Source organism: Urocitellus parryii, unplaced genomic scaffold (assembly GCF_045843805.1).
Source record: "Urocitellus parryii isolate mUroPar1 unplaced genomic scaffold, mUroPar1.hap1 Scaffold_164, whole genome shotgun sequence".
Classification (NCBI taxonomy): domain Eukaryota; kingdom Metazoa; phylum Chordata; class Mammalia; order Rodentia; family Sciuridae; genus Urocitellus; species Urocitellus parryii.
The window spans coordinates 359,482-377,506 of NW_027552152.1; the positions used below are offsets into that span (position 1 = coordinate 359,482).

General features: G+C 37.2%; 1 long non-coding RNA gene across 1 annotated transcript in view; it reads left to right on the forward strand.

Moving 5' to 3' along the window:
• LOC144251718 (uncharacterized) overlaps positions 1-17,795 on the forward strand; it is a 37,523-nt gene extending 19,728 nt beyond the window's left edge. Inside the window, exons 2-3 of the long non-coding RNA XR_013342736.1 lie at positions 15,822-15,894; positions 17,750-17,795. This is a non-coding gene — a long non-coding RNA (uncharacterized LOC144251718). The remainder of the gene's footprint in view (positions 1-15,821; positions 15,895-17,749) is intronic.
• Positions 17,796-18,025: the final 230 nt, after the last annotated feature.

Below are 18,025 nucleotides of genomic sequence, written 5' to 3' on the forward strand. Positions count from 1 at the left end.
GTTGTTCATTTCTTTGATCTTTGTGTGTTTTCCTGCGTTTCATTTAATTTTGCTCTGCTCTTTGTTTTTCCTATGCTAATTTTGGGCTTGGTTTATTTTCTAATTTCTTGAGTTGCATTGTTAGTTTGTTCTTGAAATCCTCCTCCTCCTCCTCCTCCTCCTCATCATCATCATCATTTTTTTTGTTTGGTGTTGCCCTGGGGATTGAACCCAAAGTTACTCTACTGCTCAGCCTTATTCCCTATCCATTTTTATTTTATTTTGAGATAGGGTCTCTTTCTGTTGCTGAGGCTGGCCTTGAACTTGTCTTCCTGCCTCAGTCTCCTGAGTAGCTGGAATTACAATTATGCACTGTCATGCCTGCAATTTCTATTTTCTTAATGTAGGCCTGTATTGATATAAATTTTACCTTTTGGTGAAGTTTGGTATTGCCTTTGCTGTATTCCATACATTTGGGTATGTTGTGTTTTCTTTTTCATTTGTTTTAAGAAAAACTTTAATCTCTTGTCTTGATTTCTTCTTAGACCTATTGGTTGTTTGAGAATATGTTTATTTTCTATGTATTAGAACAATTTCTAGAATATCTCTTGTTTTCAGTTTCTGGTTTTCAAGCATTGGATGCATTTATATTTACAACTGTTACTTTCACCTTGTTTCTTGAGATAGTTTTTGTCTTAAATCTATTTTGTATGATATAACTATTCTTACTTGCTTTTGGTTTATGTTTGTATAGTAATTTCCCATTTCTTCACTTTCAGTTTATATGTGTTGTTACTGGTAAAGTGAACTTCTTGTAGACAGCATATTGTTGGGTCTTCTTTCTTTACATTTTTCTTTCTTTTCTTTTCATCCATTCAGCCAGTCTGTATCTTTTCATTGGGGAGTTTAATCCATTTACATTCATTAATCATCTGTGTTCTCTTGATTTCCTTTTCTTTATTACTGATAAATAAATGCACATGTCCTTCCATTGTTTCTAATGAATCAGTTTTCTCTATTAAGACTTTCTTGGGCTGGGGATGTGGCTCAGGCAGTAGCACGCTTGCCTGGCATGCGTGCGGCCCGGGTTCGATCCTCAGCACCACATACAAAACAAAGGTGTTCTGTCCACCGATAACTAAAAAATAAATATTAAAATTCTCTCTCTCTCTCTCTCCCTCCCTCCCTCCCTCCCTCCCTTCCTCCCTCCCCCTCTCTCCCTCTCTCTTAAAAAAAAAAAAAAGAAGACTTTCTTATGGAGACCAGTTGGATAGGCTGTGCTGGGTTTGGTTTGGGTGGATGCTTCAGTGAATTGTCCTGTAACTTCTTCAGCTGTAGTCAACATTGGCGATTAGAGGATCGCACCAGCTGGCTTTCTTTCTATTTTTCTTCTTATTGTGGTGCTGAGACTTGAACCCACAGCCTTTATATGCTAGGCAAGTGTTCTATCACTGAGCTACAATCCTAGCTCAGGTAAGTGGTGTTCTTATACGGGCAGGTTTGCTAGTGGCTCAGGGCCTGGTGCACCTGGCTTTGGCTGTGGGACTTGCCATGAGTTTCTGTGGGTTGTGTCAGGAAGGGCTGCTTTGGCAGGCCCACATAGGTGAGGTGTGGTGCTGTCAGTTTCTGAGGACTATACAGTGGTGGTGGGGCACCATATTGGGCTTAGGTGAGTCTGGCACAGTTTGCCTGGTAGTGGGGTAGGGTACTTGTCAGTGTTTTAGGGCCGTTGTGTTTTACATTCAGATGTGTGATCCACTTTGAGTTAACTTTTGTGAAGTATATAAGTCTATATTCATATTTTTCTCATGGATTTCTATTCTGGCCTTGTTTGTTGAAAAGAACAGTACTTTATTGTATTGCCTTTCCTCTTTTGTCAAAGAATTATTTATGTGAGTATATATCTGAGATCTCAGCTCTGTTCTATTGACCCATATTTGTCTATTCTTTACCAATACCATACTGCTTTGATTCCTATAGCTTTATAGACTGTCTTGAAACTTTATGATGCCAGTTCTCTGACTTCATTCTTTTTCTTTAATATTGTGCTGACTATTCTGGATCTTTTTGCCTTATATAAATTTCAGGATGAATTAGTATCTGCAAAGTAATATGCTGAGATTTTTGGTTGGGATTACATTGAATCTGGAGATCAAGTTAGAAAGAACTGAAAATTTGAGAATATTGAGTCTATCTGGGAACAGAGGATATCTCTCCATTAATTAAATTATTTTTTGATTTCTTCAGTTTTCTAGTATTATGTAGTTTTTGTACATATTGTTTGATTTATACTTGAGTATTATGTATTTTTTTGAAGTGTTAATGTAAATGGTATTGTGTTTTTACTTTCAAAATCCACTTGTTCATTGTTGGTATATAGAAAAGCAATTGACTTTAGTATATTAACCTTGTGACCTGCAGCTTTGTTATAATTGCTTACTTAGTTCTAGTTATTTTTGTTGATTTGTTCAGATTTTTTCTTTCATCTGTGAGCAGACAGGTTATCTCTTCCTTCAGATCCTATATATCTCTCATTTTCTTTCTGGTCTTATTGCATTAACTAGTATTCTCCATATGTTATGGTTTGGATATGAGGTGCCCCTCAAAAACTCCTGTGTTAATGCAGGAATATTCAGAGGTGAAATGAATAGATATGAGAGCTGCAATCTGATCGGTTCATCCTAGTTTGATTGGACTGACTGTAGGCAAGTGGGGTGTGGCTGGAGGAGGTGGATCGCTGGGGTGTGTACCCTGGAAATGTTCATCTTCCTTGTGGCTCCTTCCTGTTGCTCTCTGCTTCCTGGCTGCCATGAATGGGGCATTGCTTCTTTACCATACACTTCTGCTGTGAGGTTTTGCCTCACCTTGGGCACAGAGCAGTGGCCTGGGCTGGCCATGAACCACACCTTGGAACTGTGAACCAGAATAAGTTTCCCTTCTCTCACTTATTCTTTTCAGGTATTTTAGTCACAACAACACAATGGTGACTAACACAGAAATCAGTATAATGTTGAGAAAGGTTGGTGAGAATGGATACCTTGCCCTGTTCCTGATCTTAATGGAAAAGCTTTGAGTTTCTCATCATTAAGTATAATGTTATTTATGTATTTAGATATTTATTGAGATTCCCCTCTAGTATTATTATGTTTTAAAATTCACATTTATTATTATTTATTTGATTTAGGCTTATTTCTTTCATGATCAATCACAGTCTCTTAGCTAGTATAATATTTTATTTATCTTTTTATGTCCAGTTTTTAAAAGTGTTTTGGTGCTGTGTTTTTTTGGTATAGGAAGATTTATGATGGTTCTTTCTTCATTGTGGGTTATACTATTTTTTCCTGAAGTGCTGTACTTTGTCTTGCTTTGTACATTTTTTTCTTAAATTCAGCTTTGTCTGAGAGAGAAAGGGGGGGGAGAGAGATTTGGATATATATATATATATATATATATATATATATATATAGAGAGAGAGAGAGAGAGAGAGAGAGAGGGAGAGAGGGGGGGAGAGAAATAAAAAAATCCAACCATTGTATTCCTTGGCTTAATATCTGATAATTTAAAAAAAATCATAAATTAGTTTTATTTATTTATTTATTCTTTGTACAGGTACATGGCAGCAGAGTGTATTTTGACATCATACATATATGGAGCATAACTTATTCTAATTAGGCTCCCATTCTTGCGGTTGTGCATGATGTGGAGTTTATTGGTACTGAATATGATCATAGGAAAGTTATGTCTGACTCATTCTGTTGCCTTTCCTATTCCCATCCCAGTCCCTTCCCTTAATTCCCCTTTGCCTAATCCAGTGAACTTTTCTACTCCAAAACTTTTCTACTCCCTTCTTATTGTGTGCTAGCATCTGCATATCAGAGAGAACATTTGGCCTTTGGTTTTTGGGGGATTGCTTATTTCACTTAGCATGATAGTCTCCAAGTCCATCCATTTACCAGCAAATGCCATGATTTCATCCTTCTTTATGGTTGAGTAATATTCTATTGTGTATATATACTACATTTTCTTTATCCATTCATCTGTTAAAGGGCACCTAGGTTGGTTGCATAGCTTACCTGTTGTGAATTGAACTGATATAAGCATTGATGAGGCTATGTCACTGTAGTGTGCTGATTTTAAGTCTTTTGGGTATAAACTTAGGAGTGGGATGACTGGGTTAAATGGTGGTTCCATTCCACGTTTTCTCAGGAATCTCCATATTGCTTTCTATGGTGGTTGCACCAATTTGCAATCCCATCAGCAATGTACCAGTGTACCTTTTCCCCCACATCCTCATCAACATTTATTGTTGCTTGTATTCTTGATGATTGCCATTCTGACTGGAGTGAGATTGAATCTCAGTGTTGTTTTAATTTGCATTTCTCTAATTGCTAGAGATGTTGAACATTTTTTTCCATATATATTTGTTGATTATATTTCTTCTGTGAAATGTGTGTTCAGTTCCTTTGCCCATTTATTGATTGGGTTATTTGTGTTTTTGGTGTTAAGTTTTTTGAGTTCTTTATATATCCTGGAGATTAATGCTCTGAGGTGCATGTAAAGATTTTCTCCCATTCTGTAGGCTCTCTCTTAAAATTCTTGATTGTTTGCTTTGCTGTGAAGAAGCTTTTTAGTTTGATTCCATCCCATTTATTCATTCTGGATTTTACTTCTTGCATTTGAGGAGTCTTGTTGAGGAAGTTGGTTCCTAAGCTAACATGATGGAGATTTGGGCCTACATTTTCTTCTAGTAGGTGCAGGGTCTCTAGTGTAACGCCTTGGTCCTTGAGCCACTTTGAATTGGGTGAGAGATGGGAGCCTCATTTCATTCTACTACATATACATTTTTCCAGCACCATTTTTTGAAGAAGCTGTCCTTTATTCAATGTATGTTTTTGGTGCCTTTGTCTAATATGAAACTAACTGTATTTATATGGGTTCGTCTCTGTGTCTTTTATTCCACTAGTCTTTATGCCAGTTTTGGTGCCAGTACCATGCTGTTTTTGTTACTGTAGCTCTGTAGTATAAATTAAAGTCTGGTGTGTGATGCCTCTTGCTTTGCTTTTCTTCTAAGGATTGCTTTGGCTATCTGGGCCTCTTACTTTTTCCAAATGAATCTCATGACTACCTTTTCTATTTTCATGAAGAATGTCAGTGGAATTGTAATAGGAATTGCATTAAATATGTGTAGTACTTTTGGTAAGTATGGCCATTTTGACAATATTAATTCTGCCTATCCAAGAACATGGGAGATCTTTCCATTTTTTAAGGTCGTCTTCAATTCTTTCTTTAGTATTCTGTAGTTTTCATTGTAGAGGTCTTTCACCTCTTTTGTTAGATTGATTGCGAAGTATTTTTTTTTTATTTTTTGAGGTGATTGTGAATGGAATAATTTTTCTAATTTCTCTTTCAGTTGATTCATCATTGGTGTACAGGAATGCAATTGATCTATGGATGTTAATTGTGTATTCTGCTACTTTGCTGAATTTATCTATGAGTTCTAGAAGTTTTCTGGTGGAGTTTTTTGGGTCTTCTACATACAGAAATCATGTGGTCGTCAAATAGGGATACTTTGAGCTGTTTTCCAATTTGTATCCCTTTAATTTCTTTTTTTTTTGCCCAATTGCTAGGGCTAGAGATTAAAGAACTGTGTTGAATAGAAGTGATGAAAGAGGGCATCCCTGTCTTGTCCCAGTTTTTAGAGGGAATGCTTTCAGTTTTTCTCCATTTAGAATCATGTTGGCCTCGGGTTTAGCATGGATAGCTTTTACAATGTTGAGGCATGTCCTCAGTTTGGGTAGGTCATATGACTTTAGATATTTGTTGATATCTTCAAGATTTTCTATTTTATTGAAGTATAAATTTTCAAAATAGTTTTTGATTTTCGTCTTGTATTTCAGTAGTGTCTATGGTGATATTCCTTTTTTATGATGAATTTTAGTAATTTGAGTTTTTTCTCTTTGTTAGCTTGGCTAAGGGTTTATCTGTTTTATTTATTTTTCAAAGATCCAGTATTTTGTTCTGTTGATTTTTTTTTTGAAAATTTTAAAAAATTTCATTGATTTTGGCTCTGATTTTAATTATTTCTTGTCTTCTGTTGCTTTTGGTATTGATTTGTTCTTCTTTTTCTAGGGCTTTGAGATGTAATGTTAGGTTATTTATTTGGTGACTTTCTATTCTTCTGATGAATGAACTCAATGCAATGAACTTTCTTCTTAGAACCATCTTCATAGTGTCCCAGAAATTTTGATATGTTGTGTTGATATTCTCATTTACTGCTGAAGTTTTTTTTAAAATTTCATCCCTGATTTCTTTCTATCCTTAAAAATTTTTTTTGTAGTTCTACATGGACAGCATACCTTTATTTTATTTGTTTATTTTTATGTGGGGCTAAGGATTGAACCCAGTGCCTCACACATGCTAGGCAAGTGCTCTGCCACTGAGCTACAGCCCCAGCACCTCCATTGATCATTTAATATCATATAACTTAGTCTCAAGGTGGTAAAGAGGCTTCTATTTTTTATTTTATCATTGATTTTCTAATTTTGTTCCATTATGATCAGATAGAATACAAGGTATTATCTTTTATTTTGTATTTGCAAAGAGTTGTTTTGTGGCCTAAGATATGGTCTATTTTAGATAAGGATCCATGTGCTGCTGTATTCAGTCATTGAAGAATGAAATATTCTATATATGTCTGTTAAGTCTAAATTATTAATCGTATTTTTTAGTTTTATAGCTTCTTTATATAGTTTTTGTTTGGATGATCTATCCAGTGATGAGAGGGGTATGTAAAATTCACCCATTATTATTTTGTTGTGATCTCCTTGATTCTTAAAATTGAGAGGGTTTATTTGATGTATGTATGCATGTACTCCATTGTTTAGGCATAAATATTTATGATTGTTATGTCTTGCTGATATATAATTTGCTTAAGCAGTATAAAATGACCTTCTTTGTCCCTTCTGATTAACTTTGGCTTGAAGTTCACTTTATCTGATATGAGGATGGAAACCCCTGCTTGTTTATGAGATCCATGTGAATGATATTTTTTTTTTTTTTTAATCTTTTTACCTTTAGTCTATGGATGTGCCTATGAGGTGAATCTCTTGAAGACAGCATATTATTGGGTCTTGTTTTTAATCCAATCTGCCAGTCTGTGTTTTTTTTTTTTTTTTTTTTTTGTATCAAGGATTGAACTCAGGGGCACTCAACCACTGTTTTGTATTTTATTTAGAGACAGGGTCTCACTGAGTTGCTCAGCACCTCACTTTTGCTGAGACTGCTTTGAATGCACAATCCTCCTATTTCATCCTCCTAAGCTGCTGGGATTACAGGTGTGTCCCATTGTGCCTGGCCAGTCTATTTTTTTTTTTTTTTTTTTTTGGTACTGGGGATTGAACTCAGAGGCACTCAACCACTGAGCCATATCCCCAGCCCTATTTTTATATTTTATTTAGACACAGGGTCTCACTATATTGCTTAGCACTCACTTTTGCTGAGGCTGGCTTTGAACTTGCGATTCTCCTGCCTCAGCCTCCCAAACTGCTGGGATTATAGGTGTGCGCCACTGTATTGATGAGTTTAGGCCATTTACATTCAGTGTTATTATTGAGAAATGATTTTTATTCACTGTCATTTTGATTTGTTTCTAGTTTTAATTTGAATTATTTTCTCTTTTCATTGACTACTCTAGTGTTCCTCCCTTTCCTTTCTAGTTGTGAATTCTTCTATTTATCGTGGAAGGTTTTTATTTCATCATCAGTTCTAAAGCTTAATCCTGCAGGGTGTAGTATTCCTGGCTGGCATCCATTTTCTTTCAGAGCTTTGTATATATTATTCCAAGACCTCCTAACTTTGAGGGTCTGTGTTGAGAAATCAACTGAGATCCAGACTGGTTTCCCTCTAAATGTGACTTGTCATTTTTCTCCAGCTGCCATTTATTTATCAATCTATTTATTTTTTGGGGGGGGGTACTGGCAATTAAACCCAGGGTCACTTAACCAGTGAGCTACATCTGCAGTCCTTTTTTTGTATTTTATTTAGAGACAGGGTGTTGCTGAGTTGGTAAGTGCCTCATTAAGTTGCTAAGGCTTGCTTTGAACTCCTGCCTCAACCTCCTGAGACGCTGGGATTTCAGGTATGCGCCACCACGCCCAGTTTCTCTGGCAGCCTTTAAAATTCTATTCTTATTCTGTATGTTAGGCATTTTCATAATAATTTGCCTTATGTGGGTCTGTTGCAGTTTTGTGTATTTGGGGTCCTATAAGCTTCCTGTATTTGATTTTTCATTTCATTCTTAAGATTTGGGAAATTTCCTGATACTGTTTCATTGAAAAGATTGTGCATTCCTTTGGTTTGTATCTCTGAGCCTTCATTATCCCAATAGGTTGTTTCATGTTACCCCAAATTTCTTGGAAGTTCTTTTCTTTTTATTTGTTCTGTTTAGATATACATGACAGTAGAGTATATTTTGACATATTATACATACATGGAGCATTACTTACTTGGAGTTCTGTTCATGATCTCTTAACAATTTTTCTCCATGGCCAACTTTATTTTCAAGATTATATATTTTGTCTTTATTGCCTGAAACTCTATTTTCCAAGTGGTCTAGTTTGCTGGTGATGCTTGCCATTGAATTTTAAATTTGGTTTATTGACTCTGTCAATAAATCAGAAATCCTCTCAAGGATTTCTGCTTGTTTTCAGAATCTCTCTTTGATCTTTCACTTCATGTATTTTCTCTCTGACTTCACGACTTACTTCATTCTTTATCTTGCATATCAATTTAATTATGATCATTCTGAACACCTTCTCTGACATTTCTTCTACTGTGGTGTCAATAGCTTCTGTTGCTCCAGTATCTTGGTTTGACTGAGGCGATTTATTCCTTTGCTTTTTTGTATTGTTTGTGTGTCTACCCATCTAACAGTATGGATCTGAGGCAGTTGAGTTTCTACCCTGTGGACTTACAGTGTCTCTGAAGATTTCTAGTACCTTACTATTTAGGGGGAGACAAACAGTAACAAGAATCAGTGCAAACAACATACAGTATGAAACAAAAATCGTTCCTGCTATGACATCTACAATGTTAATTCTCACAGTGAACAGAAATGATGTGATCAGTTATTGCCCACAGTAACAGCAGTAAGTTTACAAAAGGGTTTACAATTTTGAATGGTGGACAGGAAGAGAAGAGAAGTGATGTAGGGTGTGATGATTATAAGGGAGAAGGAGAGAAAATAGAAGTAAAAACTAAAGGAAGAATGAAAGAGTACAATAGATATTGTATATTAGCAGAAGAAAAGAGAGAATCATGGGAAACAGATAAGTGAGAGAAAAAAAATATAAGGAAAAAGTAAAAAAAAATAAAAGAATACAAAACAAAACAAAACTGAAATATACTAATCAAACTTCCTAGTCCTGAAAATGCTGATTTGTAAAAAATAACTGGCTTCAAAATTCTAGAAATGAGAAAAAACCCAAATATGAATATGTAATTACAATGCTCTATTTTTTAAAAAAGGATATATGTATATTCATACTTATGAATTTTGTTAAATTCATTCCATATTTCCTCTACTTGGTTGTTCCTCCTCATTTCCTTCCCTCTCTCCTCATCTCCTTCTGTTCCCCTCTTCTTCCCTATATCATTATGATATCTGATCCTGCCCCCTCTTCTTTCCCTTTTTTGCTCTAGCTTCCACATATGAGAGAAAAAATTTGACCTTTGGCTTTCTGAGTCTGTCTTATTTCACCTAGCATGATGTTCTCTAGTTCCATCATTTACTGGTGAATGCCATAATTCTATTCTTTATGGCTGAGTAAAACTCCACTATGCATGTATGTATACCACATTTTCTTGATCATTCATTCATCTGTTGGTGGGCATATAGGCTGATTCCATAATTTGGCTACTGTGAATTGTGCTACTATAAATATCAAAGTAGCTGTATTGCTATACTATGCTGATTTTAGTTTTTTGGATAAATATCAGAGTGGGACATTTGGGTCATATGGTCTTTCCAGTTCTTGTTTTTGAGGAATCTCCATACTACTTTCCACAATGGTTGTATTAATTTCTAGTCCAACCAATTTGTTTCTATGAGTGTACCTTTTTCCCCGCAACCTTGTCAGCACTTATTATTTGTGTTCTTGATAATTGTCATTCAGGCTGAGATGAGATCTTACTTCACTTTTGATTTGCATTTCCCCAATTAGAGATGTTGAACATTTTTTTTTTTGATATATTTGTTGTCGACTGGTGTTTCTTCTTTTTGAGAATGTGTGTTGTGTTCTTTTGCCCATTTGTTGATTAGGTTTTTTAAAAAATTTTTTGAGTTCTTGTATATTCTGAATGTTCATCCCCTGGCAAAGATTTTCTCCCATTTTGTCTTTATACTCTTAATTATTTTCTTTGCTGTGTAGAAGATTTTAATTTGATGAGATCCCACTTATTGATTCTTGGTTTTATTTCTTGAGCTTTAGGGTCTTATTGAGGAAGTCGGTGCCTGCACCTACATGATAAATGTTGACCCTATGTTTTCTACTTTCCTTCCTCTCTTCCTTTCTTCTTCCTCTCTCCTCCTCCTCCTTTTAAATATCTTTAATTCTAGATGGAAACGATACCTTTATTTTTTCATTTGGAACTGAGGATCTAACACAGTGCCTCACATGGGTTAACACAAGTGCTCTACCACTGGGCTACAAGGCCACCCTTGACCCTATGTTCTCCTACAGCAGTTCCAAGGTTTCTGGTCTAATTCATAAGCCTTTGATCCACTTTGACTTGACTTGTGCAGGGTAAGAGATAAGGATCTAATTTCATCATTCCACATATGAATATCTAGTTTTCCCAGCACCATTTTTAACAATACAGTTGTGTCAGTTACTTGTGATTGCATCACTCAGCACTCAGATGCCTGCCTGTTCTTGATCATAATCAGATCTAAAGGCGTGCCTCTCCTATCCCCTGGAGGGCTGGCACCCAGTATTCCCTCTGAGCTCCAGTGGCCTGGCTGCTGCTTCCCTGACTGGAAGAGAGAAGCCAAGTGTCTTCAGAGCACCACAGGATGCTCACTCAGTAGCCTGTCTTCTTACATCAGCTGTGCCTCACTTTTAGTGGTAGAAGGCCAGAATGTCCCGTCCCCCCCCCCCCGCCTTTTTTGTTAGGAATTTTCTTTTGTTGTCACTGGGCTTAGGGAGAGTAGGTGCCTCATCACAGTTTGCTTTCATTCTACTTGTCTCTGTGGGTCTGTCTTTCTGGAAGAACATGCTCTTTTAGAGGAGAGTCTGCTCCCGGTCTACCTTTGCCATTAGACAGGTGGCTAGCCAGTTCTGTGAGTTGGTCTGAGTCTTTCATGGTGGTATTTTAATTTTCATAGTGGGTATCTTTTATTTGAAAATGACTAACCCTGTGTTTGATAATCTTGTACTTGATAGTCTTCTACTTCTAAATGAATGGTTTTCAATTAGTTTCCTTCCTTGTATTTTGGCTTCTTGATTTCCTTTTATTCCTTTCATCTTTTTTTCATTTTTCAATTCTTCATGAACTCCCTGGAATTTTTGAAACTGTCACCCACCTTCAAACACTATTTAAAATATCCTGAAACATCCTTGGGTCAAAACCTACTCTTCCAAATTCCTTGGTTAAGTGCTTTCATTGCAGCTGCCTCTCTGCTATGAGCTTAGTCAGTTGATTGACGTCTTTGCTTTTCTTGCCCATCAGCTTGTCCTTGGTTTCGCTTTTCTCCCAATCTTCTTAGGTTTCATAGGCCCTCATTCACTTTCTCTTGCTCTTGCCCTAGCCAATGCTTATCAAACCTGGTCAAGGGATATCTGAGGGTTGAAGTCAAAACACTGGGAGCAGATGGTGTTACCTAGCAAGAGCTGTGGAATGAGAGTAGAGGGGTGCTCAGCCCAGAAATTACAGAGAAGAGTTATGTGTCCAGGCAGCAGAAAAAGGAAGCTGGTGAAGGAAGCTGGGAGAAAAATCAGAGAAGAAGAAATGTTGCTGCATAGAGGTCAAATAAATTATGAAGAGTGATTTACTATTAGGTCGTTTCTTATCACTGCCAGGGCCCATTGAGTTGGCTGACAGGTGCAAAGTCAAATTAGTGGTCCAAGGAGTGAATGAGTGATGAAAATCTGTAAGTGCAGGCTATTTGTTGAGCTTGGATGTAAAGAGACATTAAGATATCTGCTAGATTCATCAAGGTTCTCAGGTCTCCCAAGGACTCTGCCCGTTCCTGCCTTAGCATCTAAGAATTGGGCTCTCAGTTTTACAACATCACCAGGCTGTGAGCTTTGCTGAGAGTTTTAGCTTGGGCTTGCCAGGAACTTCAAAGGCCAGTTAATCTCCCCTTGCTGCTTGTTTCTATATATTTCTCTATAACTCCCATTTATTCTTTCACATGATTTATATACCTCCACGCCCTTCATTTTCTCCATATACAACTCTGATTTGATAAACTTTATTTCATGGTACTGAGAAAATAGAAGCCAGCCAAAGACCTGATGTTTCTGCTTCTACCACCAATCTACCCCTCTGTAACCAAACTCAGATATTCCGTTTCCTTCTCTTCCTCCTCCTCCTTTTTGCTATGGATAACTTTTTTATATCACTCCCTCAACTTTGCACATTACTTTAGCAGTTCCTCTTTTGTCTTGTGTTGATGTTGTTTTTCTCTACTGGCATATTCATTCCACCTTCTATATCTTTTGTAAAAAGCCTCTTGACTGCACATTCCCCTTCACATCTGTTTCTTCCTTCCTAATGACTCTCCGAAAGAACTATCTACTTGCCTTGCCATTTCTAACTCCTCTGAACCCACTCCAGTCCAGGGTTGGCCTCCATTACTATAGAAAAACAACTCTTGTCAAGGTCGCCAGTAGCCTCCATGGTGCTAAACCCAGTTGTCAATCCTCAGTCCTCATCTTACTTGGTGGGTCAGCAACATTTGACACTGTTGTTGATAATTCCCTTTTCCTTCATGTGGCTCTTTCAGTGCCTAGTCCTGTTGACCCCTCTACCCCCCATGCTTTTCTGTCAGCTTTTGCAGATTCCTCCTAAATGTTTGAGAGCTCCAGGGGCTCTGTTTCCAGACTTCTTTTCCTAGGTTGGAAATCTTATCTAGTCTCAGGACTGAAATACCATCTGCTGATTTTTTTTTTTAAGTTTCTAACCTAGTTCCTTCCCCTGCACAGTATAGATTATTATATTTTTATATCCAACTGCTCATTCAGCCTTTCTACTTGAGTGAATATATGTATTTCAGATTTAGCAGTGCTTGTTTCACCCCAGAACTCCTCTTGTGATCTTTCCTGACTCAGTTTTTCCAGTTTCTCAGGCTGAGAACCTTGTGTTCGTTCCTGCAAGTCCTTCCAGGTCTGCTTTCAGAACATACCTAGGACTTGATCGCTTCTTAACGCCTCCACTGTATAGGTCTAAGTGACTTTGCTTTTGGATTTCTGTGGCAAATTCTTGTGTGGTCTCTTGCTTCTGTCCTCGCCCTCTTCTCGCTTATTTTCTATGTAACAACTAGAGCATCTCCGTCTACATTATGTACATCTCATCACAACAACTCTCTGCTGAGAATCTTACTATAGATTCCCATGTCATTCAGGTTCAGGACCAACACAGTAGTTACCATGTCTAGGAAGCAGAAATTCCTACAAAGGTCTGTGCGAACTGGGCCTCCATTACTCTTTGACCTCTCTTAGTTCTCTCTCCTCATTGTTTGAACACACAGGAGCCACTGGTGCCGGAGACCCTTGGCATTGCTGTTTTCTTTGCCTCACTCACTTCCCCCTGGGTGTCTGCATGACTTACCGTGTCTTCTCTCTCAACTCTCTCCTCACATGTCACCTTCTTGGTGAGGCATGTTCCTACTGCTGCTGGCACTGTCTGTTCCCCCAAGTCTATACGGATTGTCATCTGACACACTGCAATTTAACTCTTTATCATTTACTTTGTTATTTTTCCCACTGGATTATGAGCTTCATGAGGGCATCAGCTTTGTTCACTGCTGTGTCCCCAGTTCTTAAATGAATACTTGATAGTGAACACACAATAAATTTCTGTTGATTGAAGGAATTTTAGTCAGCCTCTCAGAAATATTAATTCTTTTTATATCAACTGTCAAATATCAACTCATCGCACTGAATTTAACCATATAATTTACTTTTTCTCTGCTCAGTTACTCTTCTTTCCATTCTTCTTTAAGCCCTACTCTGACTTCTGTTACATTGTAGAACATTTCCCCCTTATTCTCAGTTCCTTCCTAGAAGACCCCTCTGTTTACATTTCTTTAGCAACAACTGGTTTTCCTTATGACACATGTCCTGTATTCTGAGGATTACTAGGAGAAGGTGGTGTCTCTGTTAATGTTCTCCTAAGTAGCTGGTGTTCCAAATAGGTCCTCGGACTGTGCGGGTGCTCGTGGATGCTCTCATTTGTTCAAGGTCCATGTTGTATTCTGTCAGTTTTCCATATGTATTTGGAGAACTCTGACCCATGGTTTATAGTCTTCATTTTTGAGGTGTAATTTTCTAGATGGTGTCATTGATCATAGTGAAACCAGAGTTTTGAGATGAAACTCAATTTTCTTCTTCCACTAGCAGGTGAGATGGAGTTTTTTTGGATGAGGTCTGCTTCAGGTGCAGATCTCTGCAGCCAGGAAGTGTTGCAGCTCTCAGTGGTGGGCCATGCCTTCCAGTGTTACAGCAGTAGGCCCCAGGGACTCACCATCAGTTCCTAATTCTTCTATTGGTCCAAATTTATGTTAATTAGGGTTTGGAAATGTACTTATGCTATTGGTCGAAATTTATGCTAATTAGGGCTCAGAAACATAGTAACGCTATTGGCCAATACTTTTTTGTGAGTGTGGTGCTGGGGATTGAACCCAGGGCCTTTTATATGCAAGGCAAGCACTCTACCAACTGAGCTATATCCCTAGCCCCCAATATTGGTGAATTCTTGAGTCCCAACTTTCATTCAAGTCTGTCCCACTTTCATTTTTTTGTGCCAGGTCAGGAAACTGCAGGTTGAGGTTGTGGAATGGGGCTTCAGAGCTTATCCACTCTGTGTGTGTGGATGAGTTTGCTGGTGGGGGGTGCGTGGGGGGATGGGCCGATGCACCTTGGCTCCCCTTTGCACTATGAGCTGTGCCTGGAGCCTCTACCTAGCCTGTCTGGCAGGCTCCAAGCAGCCTGGTGGCTTGCTTTGCTGGATTGAACAGTTACGCCCCGCTCCCCACATTGATTTGTGATGCCTCATTTATGTTAAGTTTTTACATAATAGAATCTATTTCATTCATCTGTGAATTCTTGTTGCCAGCACACACTTTGTCACTGAAGCTTTCCTGTGTTTTGATATTTAGAAGGTAGTGGATTCTCATCGACTTTGCTTCTTAGACTTGTTGGTGATAGTCTGGTTCTTGACACCTCCATATGATTTTGAAAAACATTTGATCAAGTTATGAAAAGAAAACTCTCCACTGGGATTTTTACTCCCTGGAATAGTATTAAATGGATTAATTGATGAGGTCACATAAATTAGTATTTTATCAAAGCTTTATATTAGCAAAATGTCTAAAATTTTTACTTTTTTTTTTTTAAAAACTTGATTTTATTTGTTCTTTCTTTTATATGGTGCTGAGGATCGAACCCAGGGCCTCTCACGTGTTAGGCAAGCACTCTACTATGAGCCACAATCCCAGCCCCAAAATTTTACTTTTGTATAATGTAAATCCTTTTCCCTATAAATGCTAAAAGATGTATCTTGTATTAGTTAAGAAAAAGGCAAAAAAATGTAAATGATGTGTTAAATTTGTTTTGTTTCAGATATGTTTTCTTCTTTTTGCCATTCTGTACATCGTTTCCTACTTCATCATCACAAGGTACAAGAGAAAATCAGGCAAGTACAAATATTTTTGTTAAAGCTTTCATTATTGTGCCTCCTGGTCTCAGTGTGGTACATGGGCTCTCTGGGTACTTGTTAGTGTGGTAATGTATTGAATATGCCCATGGTTGAAGTAAACAGTGCCTGTTGAACTGGAGCACTAAAAATACCTTCCAGGGAATTTGATTACTGTTAGGATCACCTTTGGAGACCAGAGTCCTTGTTTATCACAATTCTTAGGCCCAGCTAAGAATAGTGCTGGGCTATTTAGTATCTGGGGAAATTCCAGAGTTTATGAGGCAATTTGGTTCCTTGTGACTGGCTCTGACTTTGAATAGTCAATTCAGTCCCACCTATCCTTTTCCAGCTACTAGAATATCTTTTTTTTTTTCCTCTGAAGTACTCTAGAATTGATAGTCTCCATAATACTATTGGCATTCAGTTATCTACTATCCTTTTAGTACTTTATATTATCCTTACCTAGCTAGTGGGACCACGATATCTTTTCTTTGTTGTTGTGATATTGGGGATTGAACCCAGGTCCTCTTGCATGCTAGGCAAGTGCTGTACTATTGAGCTACAGCCCCAGTATCCCCCGCCCCCTCTAGTGAACTTTGTGCTAATTAAATTCACAGACTTTTAGGTCAGAATTTCACAAATACCTAAGCAACTGCCTTGCTGCTTTCTGACAAATCTTAGTTGTTTTCTAGGAATCATAATACTTTCAGCCTGTGATGCTGGGCTAATAGCAGGATTCCTTGTTTGATAGCAGGATTCCTTGTTTTAAGGATTCTTTGATATTATATTATCAATTTAAAAACCGTCAAACTTTTGAGAGACATAAGGAAACAGTTCTTTCTCTTGTGTATTACTTTAGTAGTATTACTTGACTCTGAACATACTGAAGTATTCCTAGATTCTGTAATTGGTCAAAATTTTGAAGATCTGCAAATCCGAGATAGTATCTTAGCTGTTTTAAAAGATATTTTCGCATAATTTCATAGATATGGGCACAGAAGGAGGGGGGAGTGAGTGAGTGAGTGAACATAAATACGTTGTTTTAGGGGAGATCAGGGGTGATAAGAAGGAAAGTTAAGAGACTGAGAAAGGAAGATTTAAGAGACTTATTTTTTAGGGTACGCTGGATTTAGCAGGTGTTGGGAATAGAACTGAAGTGGGCATGGGTATATTAAAGTACCTCCCAAGACTTGATGATTGATTGGTTGTGTATAAACTAACTGTGACTATTGCATTGTGGTCCTTTTGGTTGTAAAGCTCTTTTGAGCAGCCTGGAATTAGGGATGGACACTGGAGTAACAGAAAGACCCAAGTACACCATCAACACTGAGGTTTTAAAAGATATTTTAAAAGGCTGTGGTATCCAAATTAGTTTAGGATGGTCTCATTCTCAATGAGAATCTCATTGCCATTATTAATGACAAACTCAAATTATAGAAAATTTGACGAGTTCTAAGATTATAAGTTTTAATTTTATAGTGAAAACTTTAGTGTACTGTTATCAGCCAGAAAATTTAATTCATTAGCTATTTCACTTAATATTCTTTGACAGTATGTTTCATACTGGCCCTCAGGTACTACTAACTTTTATTTTCTTGAAGAGAAAATATTTGGGAAATTTAAATTTACATATGCAATCAGGATTTTAAAAAATACCACTGCCTTCTCTAATTGTATGCCATCCTGCCTGAATTAAATTTGGATCTTTGATGAAATAAACACAATACTCTTTGAAAGTCTTTATTTCTATTTAGTAATTGTTTTTTCAAGTTTATGTTTTTGTTACATTTTTAAGTAAATTAGTGAAACATTTTGTAGAAAAAGGATATTAATACTTTAAACATTTTTGCAGATGAACAAGAAGATGAAGATGCCATAGTCAACAGGATTTCGTATGTATTCTAAAATTCAGTTATTCTGTTTCTATTTCTGAAGTCAAATTCTGGAAATAATTCTGATTTTTGGACAAAAATACAGAGAAAAAATTACCTGAAGTATTATAACACCTTTATCAATATATTTTAAAAATTCTTTTTAGTTGTAGATGGACATAATACCTTCATTTATTTATTCATTTTTTTGTGGGGTGCTGAGGATCAAACCTAGTGCCTTATAAGTGCTAGGCAAG